At 46.3% G+C, this 11238-nt stretch overlaps 1 protein-coding gene across 2 annotated transcripts in view; it reads right to left on the minus strand.

Annotated features, from left to right (window-relative positions):
- LOC127005878 (acid sphingomyelinase-like phosphodiesterase 3b) overlaps positions 1–5524 on the minus strand; it is a 41904-nt gene extending 36380 nt beyond the window's left edge. Inside the window, exon 1 of one of the 2 annotated variants that reach the window (XM_050875210.1) lies at positions 5214–5524. The gene's annotated coding sequence lies outside the window, so the exon portion shown is untranslated. Of the gene's footprint in view, positions 1–4200; positions 4221–5213 lie in introns of those variants that run through there. The other variant, XM_050875209.1, reaches the window with a different exon arrangement.
- Positions 5525–11238: the final 5714 nt, after the last annotated feature.

Below are 11238 nucleotides of genomic sequence, written 5' to 3' on the forward strand. Positions count from 1 at the left end.
ATTTAGCCTATCAACTGCACTACATTGAGAGATAAGTGTAGATAGACCAAAAACGATATAAAAAGGAGGGATGAAATAGCCTACTCGATGCTGCTCCTGTAAAAAATAAATAGTTGAAGGATGTAGAAAGTTAGCTCAGCCATTTTGTTAAGTTAAAAAATAAGAATAGATAGACCAAAAGCGTTCAAAATAGCCTACTACATGCTTCTGTAAAAATAAACACCGTAGTTGTAGGAAGTCAATAGGGTATACCTGTCGCTTAAATTACCTCTGTGTTTTGTTAACAAGTTTCCCCTCTGGCCTTAGATTACGTACTACGATGCAAATAGAGTAAAATAGGCTAACTGTTGAATGAATTACCGACATGTCCAGTAAAATAAAAGGTCTTTGATAATAATAGATTAGTCGAGAAGAACTTGTCATTGAGCTTAAATTCTCGTTTCCCTTTCCTTTATTATTATTATTATTATTATTATTATTATTATTATTATTAAACATTACTGATCACGAGCCTCACAGAAGAGCAATAGTAATCCAATAATAACAAATAAAATAACGTATAATAGGCTATCGCATAAAACAACTCGCATCCTTATAGTTAACAGCTCCCTCATCATAGGCTAAACTCGCTCAAAGTAATCTTAAGGCCACGATTTTCACTCCTGTGCCAAGATAAGTGTAAATCCCTTAAGCTGGGGGTATTAGCCCGTGCATGACACCCGACCTAAACCCCTTGACACCTGTTACTAGTTTTATTATAGTCACCTCCACGACGAGCCAAGCCACTACACACGTCAGCCGAAGAGGGAGGGTGAAACTACGGACGAGGCGGGATTTCAGCCAGATCTTAAAAGCCATAATTTCAGATAACTATTTTCGAAGTCCACAAAGGAGATTAGTTGGGTTCTTGTGTGAGGTATTTTAGATTCATGGTGCAGGGGAAGGGTCAAACTACCATCAGGGTCATAAAACTACCCCTGGATATGCCCCCAACTCTTAAGACAGCCTTGTCTAATGTGTGTCATTGGGCCCCGCAGTGTTTAAGAATATGACCCAATCTTAGAACAATAATTTTAGACTCTGAACAACAGCTTCCCAAATCCACAGAGGAGTGTTTTTCAATGTTCATGGTGTAGGAACCTTGTCAAACTATCAACAGGCTCAATAAACTACTCATGGAAATACGAACACAACCTCTACAAAGGCTTAATGAAATGTGTGTGTGTGTGGGGGGGGGGGGCGGGGGGTAAGCCAGGAAAGGTTTGAGGATAGGGACCTTAGCCATTACAATACGAGTGTTACGACTTAAAAGAAGGGAGAGAGAGACAAAGAGGCCACGCGTAGGACTCTTTAGAAACTCCTGCAGGATAATAAAAGCCGGAAAGGTGTTTGTTTCGAAAGATACAGGTGTTGGGAGATCCTTAATTAAGTGAGACAGGTGAGTTGAGAGGGAAGGAGATACTAGAGTGAGAGTGAATCCTTTTAAATGTGTGGGAGAGAGAGAGAGAGAGAGAGAGAGAGAGAGAGAGAGAGAGAGAGAGAGAGAGAGAGAGAGAGAGAGAGAGAGAGAATAGATTAGAGAAAGGTAAGAGGCAATCACTGTACATCGCCGTAATGGAAGAAAGGGGAAAAAGGAATCAAGGAAGGAACGAAGGAAGGAAGGAAGGAATCAAGAAAGGAGGGAAGGAAAGACAGAACACAGATAGAATTTAATGAACGTCTGAAGGAAGGAGACACAACATAGAGAGGAAGGAATAAAGGAAGGAAGGGAAAAAATAAAAAGAAAAGAGGGAAGTGAGGAGAGACAAAGGGCAGGAGGTAAGGAATCATTTAAGTTTCAATAAGAAAAGAAAGTAGAAAAGTAAATGAAGGGAAGGAAGGAGGAAGGTAGAAGAGGGTACGAAAATCTGCGCGGAACAAGACCCCTGCGTTCCCCTGCTGACGCGCCCCTTGCTGACTTTGTAAAATACCAAAACCTGCTGACATGACACTTTGCTAACCCTTTATCATCATCATTATTATTACTTTTATTATTATCATCATTATCAGTTTTTATTAACATTTATTCCTATTCCACCCATTCTTCCTCCTCCTCTGTTTTCTTTTTTTTTCTTTCCTCAAACCCCATTCCCTTCCTCTCTCTCCGTTTCCTCCACTTCCTCTTTTTCTTCCATCACCTCCAACTCCTTTTTATTCTCGTCTCCCTCTCTTTTTTTCCCCTTCTCAACTGTACCTCACCCTTTCTACCTCCTCTCCCACTCCTTTTTCTTTTTCCTCTCATCTCTGCCTCGTTTTCCTCTTTCTTAATGCATCCCTTTTCCCTTCTTTTCTATTATCATTTTCCTTTTCCTCCTCTTCCTTTCTTCTGTCTACTTTTCCTTCCTCATCCTCTTCTCCTTTTATGATCCCTTTTCCTCCTCCTCTTTTGTATCATCTTTCCTTTCCTCTTCTTCCTCTCTTCTGTTCTCCCTTTTTCCTTTTCTCTCCTCTTCTTCCGCGTCATCACCTACTCTCGTTCCTCTTACTACCCTTAACGCATTACCTCTTCTCCCTCTTCCTCCTTTCCCGCCCCCCCCACCATCCCTCCTTCCCTCTTCTTCCTCTCTCCGCACCCCCTTCCATCGTCCCTCCCTCTTCTTCCTCTCCCGCACCTCCTCCATCCCTCCTTCCTTCCCTTTCTTTTTCTATCCGCACCCATCCATCCCTCCCTCTTCTTCCTCTCCCGCACCCCCTCCATCCCTCACTCCTTTCCTCTTCTTCTCCCCGCACCTTCTTCCTCCCTCCCTCCCCGCAGCCCGTCCGTCTCCCCCCAGGTGATGCATTTCAACGGGTGTGCAGGCGACCATCCCTCTTCCCCCGCCGCCGCCGCCAATAATATCACAAAACGGCGGCTATTGGAGATTTAGACCTTCCGTGCTGCGTCCTTCTCCTTTTATCCTCTTCGGCCTAACGTGAATGTATGCTTCCTCTATGCGATATATATACGAGCGTTGTTTGTTTAAGACTTTTACTTGAATAACTCTTTTTGACCCTAGTGTGATGTGTGTTATTTTCTTCTCTGTCTTACTCTTTTTGAAGTAGGCGATCTATGAGTGTTTGTTTGTTTGTTCAGGATGGTCTTACTGAAATAACTCTTTTAGAATACTATGGGATATACTATGTTATTTGTTTGTTTACTGACCGCCTTACTAGAATAACTTTTAGAACACTTTGCGATATATATTTTTTACAGTAAAGGAAGCAGCTCAAGGGAAAAAAATATACATAAATCAAAATAATAAAATAAATAAATGAAATAAAAAAAGGTGATATATTTGTACACGGCTGTCTTTTTGCAATAACTCTTTAGAACACTGAATTTATAGCTATTTTCAAGGCACAGGTTAGTCACGTATTATGTCTCTTAATTACCATCCTGTTTAATTGCACCTGTCACACCTGTTGGTAGGCTATTTAATAGAGTACACAAATAGATTTCATGATGGGTGCTGATTTTTTTTTGTATTTTTTTTGTTAACTTGTTTAGTCTCTGGAATTTTTTTTAATGAAGACGATTCCTCAGACTATTCTATTTTACTCCTCTGAAAGCTATAATAAAACAGTGCGGCATGAGGTAGAAAGTCTCATCGAACCAGTAACAACAGAAAAATAATAATAAAAATCCATTAAGAAATATTCACTCTTGCACGTGGTAGGACAGCAAATTTAAGTCTCATCCAAACAAAAGAAAAACTACCTTAGCGCTGATTCCGGTATAACGCGTAAAAACGTCACAAATTCCACCAAAACTTAAAAATCTACAAATAAAACACTCAATCTGCGTCGTGAAAGCTATATCAAAACACTCAATCATGTAGTGGACAGCCTCATTGAATCAACAAAAAAGAAAAAAGTATATTAGCACTGACTCGTATATTCATAACGCCAGAATCCACCAAGCCTTCAAAATCCACAAATAAAACGTTCAATCTGCGTCCGAAATGCTATACTACACCACGTGGTAGAACATCACATGAAAAAAAATCTCATCATATTAACAACAACAAAAAAACTATATCAACACTAACTCAGCTCTTTAACGCCACGGATTTCATCAAACCTTGAAAATCCATGCACAAAAAGAACATTCAATCTGCGTCTTGAAACCTCAATATTGTCTAGGTAAGGCTATTCAACCTCTCCCCTCAACCTCATACACACGTGATTGCCTTGAAGACGCTGCAGGAAAGATGAAGGTGAGGTCTGGTGAGGAGGAACAACAGCAATGGATGAAGAAGGACGAGGAGGAGAAGGAACACAAAGCAACACAAAGAAAGAACAAACAACAGCAGACCTGCTGCTTTGTGACAAGCTACACTAACTATCTAATCAAAGGTGGAAGATGAAGGACAGCAAAGGCGAAGGCTCCTCCCCACCCCCCCATCCCTCCAGCCAAAGCTGACAGGAAAGGAAAAAAGAACCATCCAGCATGGAAAAAATTGCTTGGAAATTATGTAGGAAAGAGGAAAGAACTACCATTACTGCTACCACTAACTGGCGATAAAAGCGGACAAGGACACCAGTATTCGAAAGAACTTAACGTTATTGCGACAATGAGTAATATCTTAATAGCTGGTTGGATTCAAAATACTTGTCTAATCTATTCTTGAAGGCCGTAACTGTTGTACTATCAACGACATCACAGGGTAGAGAGTTCCAAACATTAACAACTCAATTGAAGAAGAAGTGTTTAGCTTCGTGCGACGAGAATCTTTTACCACTTATCTTCAAATTGTGATTTCTTCTTGTTCTATTTGATCGATCAATTGTAAAGTAATCTTCCGCATTAATATCACTGAATCCTTTAAACATCTTAAACACTTCTATTAGATCGCCTCGCATTCTTCGTTTTGATAGGCTGAATAAATTTACTTCTTTAAGCCTTTGCTCATATGATAAATTTCTCAACCTAGGAATCATCTTTGTTACTCTTCGTTGAACCCGTTCCAACTTCTGTCTTTTCTGTAATAGGGAGACCAAAACTGTACACAGTACTCTAGACGGGGTCGAACCAACGAATTATACAGTTTTAATATTACCTTTTCCGATTTATTATCAAAGACTCGTCCGATGAAGCCAACCAATTTGTTTGCAGTTTTAACTACCTCTGAACAATGCTGACCGGGCTTTAAATCGCTTGATATAGTGATTCCAAGATCCTTTTCTTTACCTACTGCAGAAAGTTGTGGGCCATTCATTACGTTCCGAACGCGATTGTTATTTTTTCCGATGTGCAACACTTTACATTTGTCAACGTTAAATTTCATTTGCCATTGATTGGCCCAACGTGCAGGTCGATCTAGATCTGATTGTGAAGCTTCTTCGTCGAGTGTCGCAGTTACTTTACTAGCAGTTTTTGTGTTATCAGCAAATTTTGACACTTTGCCAGTGGGCCCATCAAAGGAGGAGGAGAAGGACGACGACGAGGAGGAGGTGGAGGGGGAGAAGGAAGTTGAGGAGCAGGGTATTTCCAGAAGGGCTGCCGCGGAAAGACTAGCTATCAGGGCCTCTTTCTCTCTCCTCCCCGGCCGAGAAGGGAAGATAACAAGGCGCTTCATCACCGCTATCTCGCGCGACTCACCTATCGGGGAGGGAGAGTGTCAAATTAACAGCACTTCATGACGCTGGTGGTGGTTGGTGGTGAAGACTGGTAGCTGTGGTGGTGAGGACTGGTGTTAGTGGTGGCATTGGTGGTGGTGGTGGTGGTAGAGTTGCTGGTGGTGGGAGTGAGGAGTGGTGGTAGTGGGTAGTGGTGGAGGTGATGGTAGTATTGGTGGTACTGGTGGTGATGGTAGTGTTGGTGTGTGGTGGTTGTGGTAATGAAAAATGGTGGTGATGTTGTTGTTGTTGTTGTTTGTGGTGATGAAAAGGAGTGGTGCTGGGGGTGAAACAAACACACAAACAAACACTTTCCTGCATACACCATCACCACCACCATCACCACCATCAGTCCTTCACAACAGTCCTATAGTGATGGAGGTGATGATGGTGGTGTTGATGGTGGCAGTAATGGTGGTGATGGTGATAGTAACGGTGGTGGTGTGGTGGTGGAAGGTGGATTAAATGATAGTGGACGAATGGTAGAACAACAGATAATAATGGTGGTTGGTGATGATGGTGATGATGATGATGGTGGTGATGATGATGATGGTGATGATGATGGTGATGATGATGATGATGACGGTGATAATGATGATGATGGTGATGATGGTGATGATGATGATGATGGTGATGATGATGATGGTGATGATGATGATGGTGATGAGAGGGAAGAAGGGCAGCGAAGACGAAGAAGGAACGACACACAATAAGAAAATGACGCACAAATACACCAGTCAACGCGATAGGCCGGTGATGACAATGGTGGTGAAGATGATGGTGATGATGATGGCAGCGGTAATTATGGCGGTGGTTTGACTAGTTGTGGTGGTGAAAGAAGGGTGGAAGAGAGAGGTAAGGCAGCGGGGGAATGATGGCGGTGGTGGAGGTGTGGATGGCGGTGACTGGCGGTTGTGGTGGTGATGAAGGTGAAAGAGAGAGAGAGAGAGAGAGAGGTGAGGCAGCGGGGGAGCTACACAGAAAACCAAAATGTAGCACAAAGAATATAAGGCAACAGGGTAATATGTGCAAGCAAACACCTACACCTTCTCAGAGCAAAATACAGTGTAGCCTAACCATTTACGGGAACAAACCAAGCCAAGATGAACAAGATAACAGTGTAGCCTAGCCTTTCAAACTAACAAACTAACCCAGGCTCAATAACACAGGGTAGCATATCCATTCACGCGATCAAACCAAACCAAGGAGGAAAAAATAACATAGTGTAGCGTAGTTCACAGTAAAGGAAGCAGCGCAAGGGCAAAAATAAATGAATAAAAAAGCCCGCAAATCACTCAACTATCAGCCGTTCCAGGAAACTTGTACACCCTCATAGGAGAGATACGGTAGCAACACACTCCTTATACGCTCAGCAATAGGGAGGTCGGTGAAGGGAGGCAGAGACCTGGTACAACTCACGAACCTTCTATGCGAGCCTCAGAACCTTAGGCCAGTCTTGCAAGAGGGACGGAAGGGAGAGAGAGAAGGAGAAACTGAGGAGGAAGAAACTACACTCTTACACTTAGCTGGAAGGGTTTAAGGGAGACAGGGAAGGAGGGAAAAGGGGAGGAAGAAAGTACATACACTCTTATACTTACTAGCTAGAAGGATTTAAAGGGAAGGAAGGGAGAGAGGGAAAGGAGGAAGTACACACGCACACACACTCTTATACGTAGTTAGAAGGGTTTAGGGGGAAGGAAGAGCTGGCTGGTGTACCGCAAGACTCTTGGATATTGAAGGACTTAAAAACCTCCGGCGGGTGGGTCTTGGAAGAGCGAGAGAGGGATGAACAATCTCAGTCAGGAAGGCACGATGGGAAGGCTCCAACAGGTGTACCTCGTGAACCTTGGATATGAACCTCAAAACCCCCAGCGAGTTTGTCTTAGAAGGGAGGAAGGGAGAGGACGGGAAGGAGGGAAGAGAGGGAGGAAAAAGGGAGGGGAGAGGAGGTAAGAAAGGAGGGGAAAGAGGGAGAGGAGGGAGGGAAGGAGGGAGGGGGAAAGGGAGAGGAGGGAAGATGGGAGGGGAAAGCGCGAGAGGGAACGAGGGAGGGGCGAGAGGACGAGGAAGAAAGGAGACAGAAGAGGTAGGGAAGAGAAGGAGAGGAGGAGGTAAGGAGGGAGGGGAGGAGGGAGATGGGAGAGGGAAGGAGAGAAGAAAGGAGGGAGGGGAGGAGGGAGGGGACGACAGGGACCAGACAGCCAGCTCTGAGGCGTAGCGCGGCGTCGTCACTGTCTGTCGCGGCGCCCAGGAGGCAGATCAGAGCAGAGAGCAGGCCCTCGGGGAGCCTGATTGCCAATAACGTGCCGAAGGACTCCTGCTGGTGTCAGTGATTGGCCCGGCGGTGTCACGTGTCAGGCGCCGAGGCTGAATAATGACTTTAATATCTGATCGTTAGTCTGCCGCTCCTCCGCTCCGCTTCACCTCCGCTGGGCTCACCACGACGACTACACGACGCGAGGCAGCACGGGCCCCTCCTTGCAGTGACCACCCGCACGCACGCCGGCACAGGAGCATCTCGCCTTTTTTTTTTTTTTTACAGTAAAGGAAGCAGTTCAAGGGGAAAACACACACACACACACACACACACACACACACACAAACATACACACATACACACACACAAAGCCCATTATGCGCTGCTCCTGTAATGTAGAGAACGGTGGCCAAAAGAGAGGTCAATTTTGGAAGGAAAGGTGTTTTTATACTTCCTATTTGAAAGACTCTACACTTATTACGCAGCATTCCCGTATATTAAGTCTTATTAGTGCAATGCTATACACCTACTTGACTAACTAATCCTCACGCGGCTGAGCCTTTAATGCTTTTCCAATTAAACTTGCTATAATTACTATGTCGGCAGCGGGGGCGTAGCTGTGGAGGGGCGGGAGAGGTCTGCCCCGCGTAACAAGGGCGGAAAAATAGACACCCAGTAAAAAGAGGCCTCAGGTGGCGCTGCAAAGCCCTTAAGATCGGGTGTAATTCCCTTCGACGTCGTGTGTCCGCGCCGCCAACCCCAGGAAGTCTCACCCTCGCCCTCGCTCGCTGGACGCACGCCATTGTTACAGACACCGAGCAGACGTTAGGGCGTGTAAAACATTTAGTACTGACACAAGACATCGCCGCGAGGACTCCTGGGACGGAAGACAGGCGGGAAGGAGCAGTAATCATATGGCGACGTAAAACAGGCGGGAAGGAGCAGTAATCAAAGACAAGACAAAACAGATGCTAAATATAACAATCACACACACACCAGGAGGATAAACAGAGCATTGCACACACGCGGACAAATAAACACACGTGGACGCAGCGGCAGCACATGAGGACCCGAGGCGACACAAGACAAAGCGACGGGGACAATGCGGTGAAGAGCATCGACCTGGGAAGCGCGGTAATGACACACGATATGGAGGAAACAGTGATGCCCGTGATTACAGGAAGGGGCGGGGGAAAGGGGTGTGGTGGAGGACGGATTATCAACCCACACCATACAATTGCACACTCCTACCGTCTTTCCTCTTCCCAGAACTGTCCCTTTCTTATTAACCCACTTCCTCTTCTTGTTATACTCTTGATTAAAAAAATGAAGTGAGGGGGAAGGAAGAGGGGGTATGGGGGATGGCAGGTGGAGGGGGAAGAAGAGGCGAACGTGGTATTTTGCAAGGTGGGGAATGGGTGGGGAGGGAAGAGGGGAGAGTGAGGCGGTAGGGTGTCGCTGCTGGTGCTGGCGTGCAGATGACTTGGCGTGCAGCGGAGGTCGTGCAGGAGGCGCCGTCAACACCCCGCGGCCCTCTGCTCCGGACGACAAAACTGGCAGTAATGACGCGAGGCTGAGGATTGGCGTGTAAATTTACCTTGCAATTTGATGAAGCTCCGGCCGCTGCTCTCAACGTGTTGACTGCCGAGGGCTGAGTGGCGGCGTTGCAGTAATGATGAGAGCATTAAACAAACTCGCGTCATTTTGGGAACACGAGACAAGCGACATTTCGCGTCTCATATTCTGTTGCGACGTCATCACCCTCCACAGGACAGGGGGGGGGGGTGAAGAGGAGGGTGCCTCTCTATGGATCAGGGGCCGGCACGAGCGTTGCCCCCTCAGCCTTCCTCACCCAAGCCAAGGAAGGTCACAGACGGCGGGGACCAAGACGTTGCAACACCCGCAACGGCCTATTGTCCTCGTGAAGCACCCTCGTTGGGCCTTGAACCAGCAGAGGGGAGGAAGGGACGCACGCAGGGGGAAGGGGAGGGGAAAGGAGGTCTCTGTTGCACCAGCCGGCCCAGTAAACATGTAAACAGCCGTGCTCGACGCGTCCGTGCATCGCCTCTGCTACCGGGCCGCTGATCAAGAGGCCGCCCCGTAACACCTTAGCCGCGCGTCCTCATGCGGGGCCACGGCCAAGGGATCACGCCGGGCCGGCAGGGGCGCCCCACGTGACCAGGATTATAGCGGCGGCCAAGGCGTCCCGCGAGGCATGAACGGCAAGGATTACGGCGCCGGGAGGGAGACAACACACGCACACAAACATAAACACACACACACACACACACACACACACACACACACACACACACTGCTCTCTCTCTCTCTCTCTCTCTCTCTCTCTCTCTCTCTCTCTCTAAGTCGGAACGAAGCTTAGAGGTGTTCAATGAAGAGCGAGCGACTCAAATTATTTCGTTTTCCCAATATAAAAAGAACCCATCGCACGAACACACTAACACACACACACACACACACACACACACACACACACACACACACACACACTAAAAAAAAACCACCTCCCCTCCCCCCTCCGCCGCAAGCAAGGAGAGGAGGGAAGAAGAGCATCAGGTGAGAAAAACGCAAATGAGTTAAACGTTTGCCCCCAAAAAAGTGCAAAAAAAAAGCGTAAAAAAAAAAAGCCCTTCCACTTCCAGCTGCAGTAATTAGTCGTAACCTTCCACTCCCTCCAACACCCAGTTCATTATCATGCAAATACCTTTTTTTAATTACCTGCAGCCAACACCTCCGTAATGATCAAACTTTGCCGCGCACCCCCACCAGGAAATTGGTTGACTTCCTGTGGGACCCGCGCGGCGATGCTGTGGCGGTGGTGGCGGTGGTGGTGGTGGTGGTTATTTCTGACCATATGTTTGTTTGTCACTGTGTTTCGCGAGGTGCTGGTGGTGCTGATTCCTGTGTTTGTATTGTTGCTGTTGTTTGTGTTGTTGTTGTTGGTGTTTCAGTTGTTGTTGTTGACGGTGGTGGTAGTGGTGGTGTTTGTAAATTTGGGAAAAAACAACTGCATCATAATACTTTCCCTCCCTCCCTCCCTCCCTTTTTTTCCTTCCTTCCTTCCTTCCCTCCTTCCTTCCCTCATCAATTCAACACGAGTAACTAATTATATTCCAAGCACGGACCAAACCAATCAATTCCCTAAACAACTTTTTTTTTAACACTCACACACACACACACACACACACACACACACACACACACACTAAAAAAAAAAACCCTCCCCTCCCCCCTCGAGAATGTTCTTTTTATCGTTCCTCTTTATCTCTCTTGCGTCTTTCCCTCTTCCTTACGTCTCCCCCGCTCTTGTTATCGCCGCGGCATTA

This window comes from Eriocheir sinensis, chromosome 31 (genome assembly GCF_024679095.1).
Source record: "Eriocheir sinensis breed Jianghai 21 chromosome 31, ASM2467909v1, whole genome shotgun sequence".
Classification (NCBI taxonomy): Eukaryota; Metazoa; Arthropoda; class Malacostraca; order Decapoda; family Varunidae; genus Eriocheir; species Eriocheir sinensis.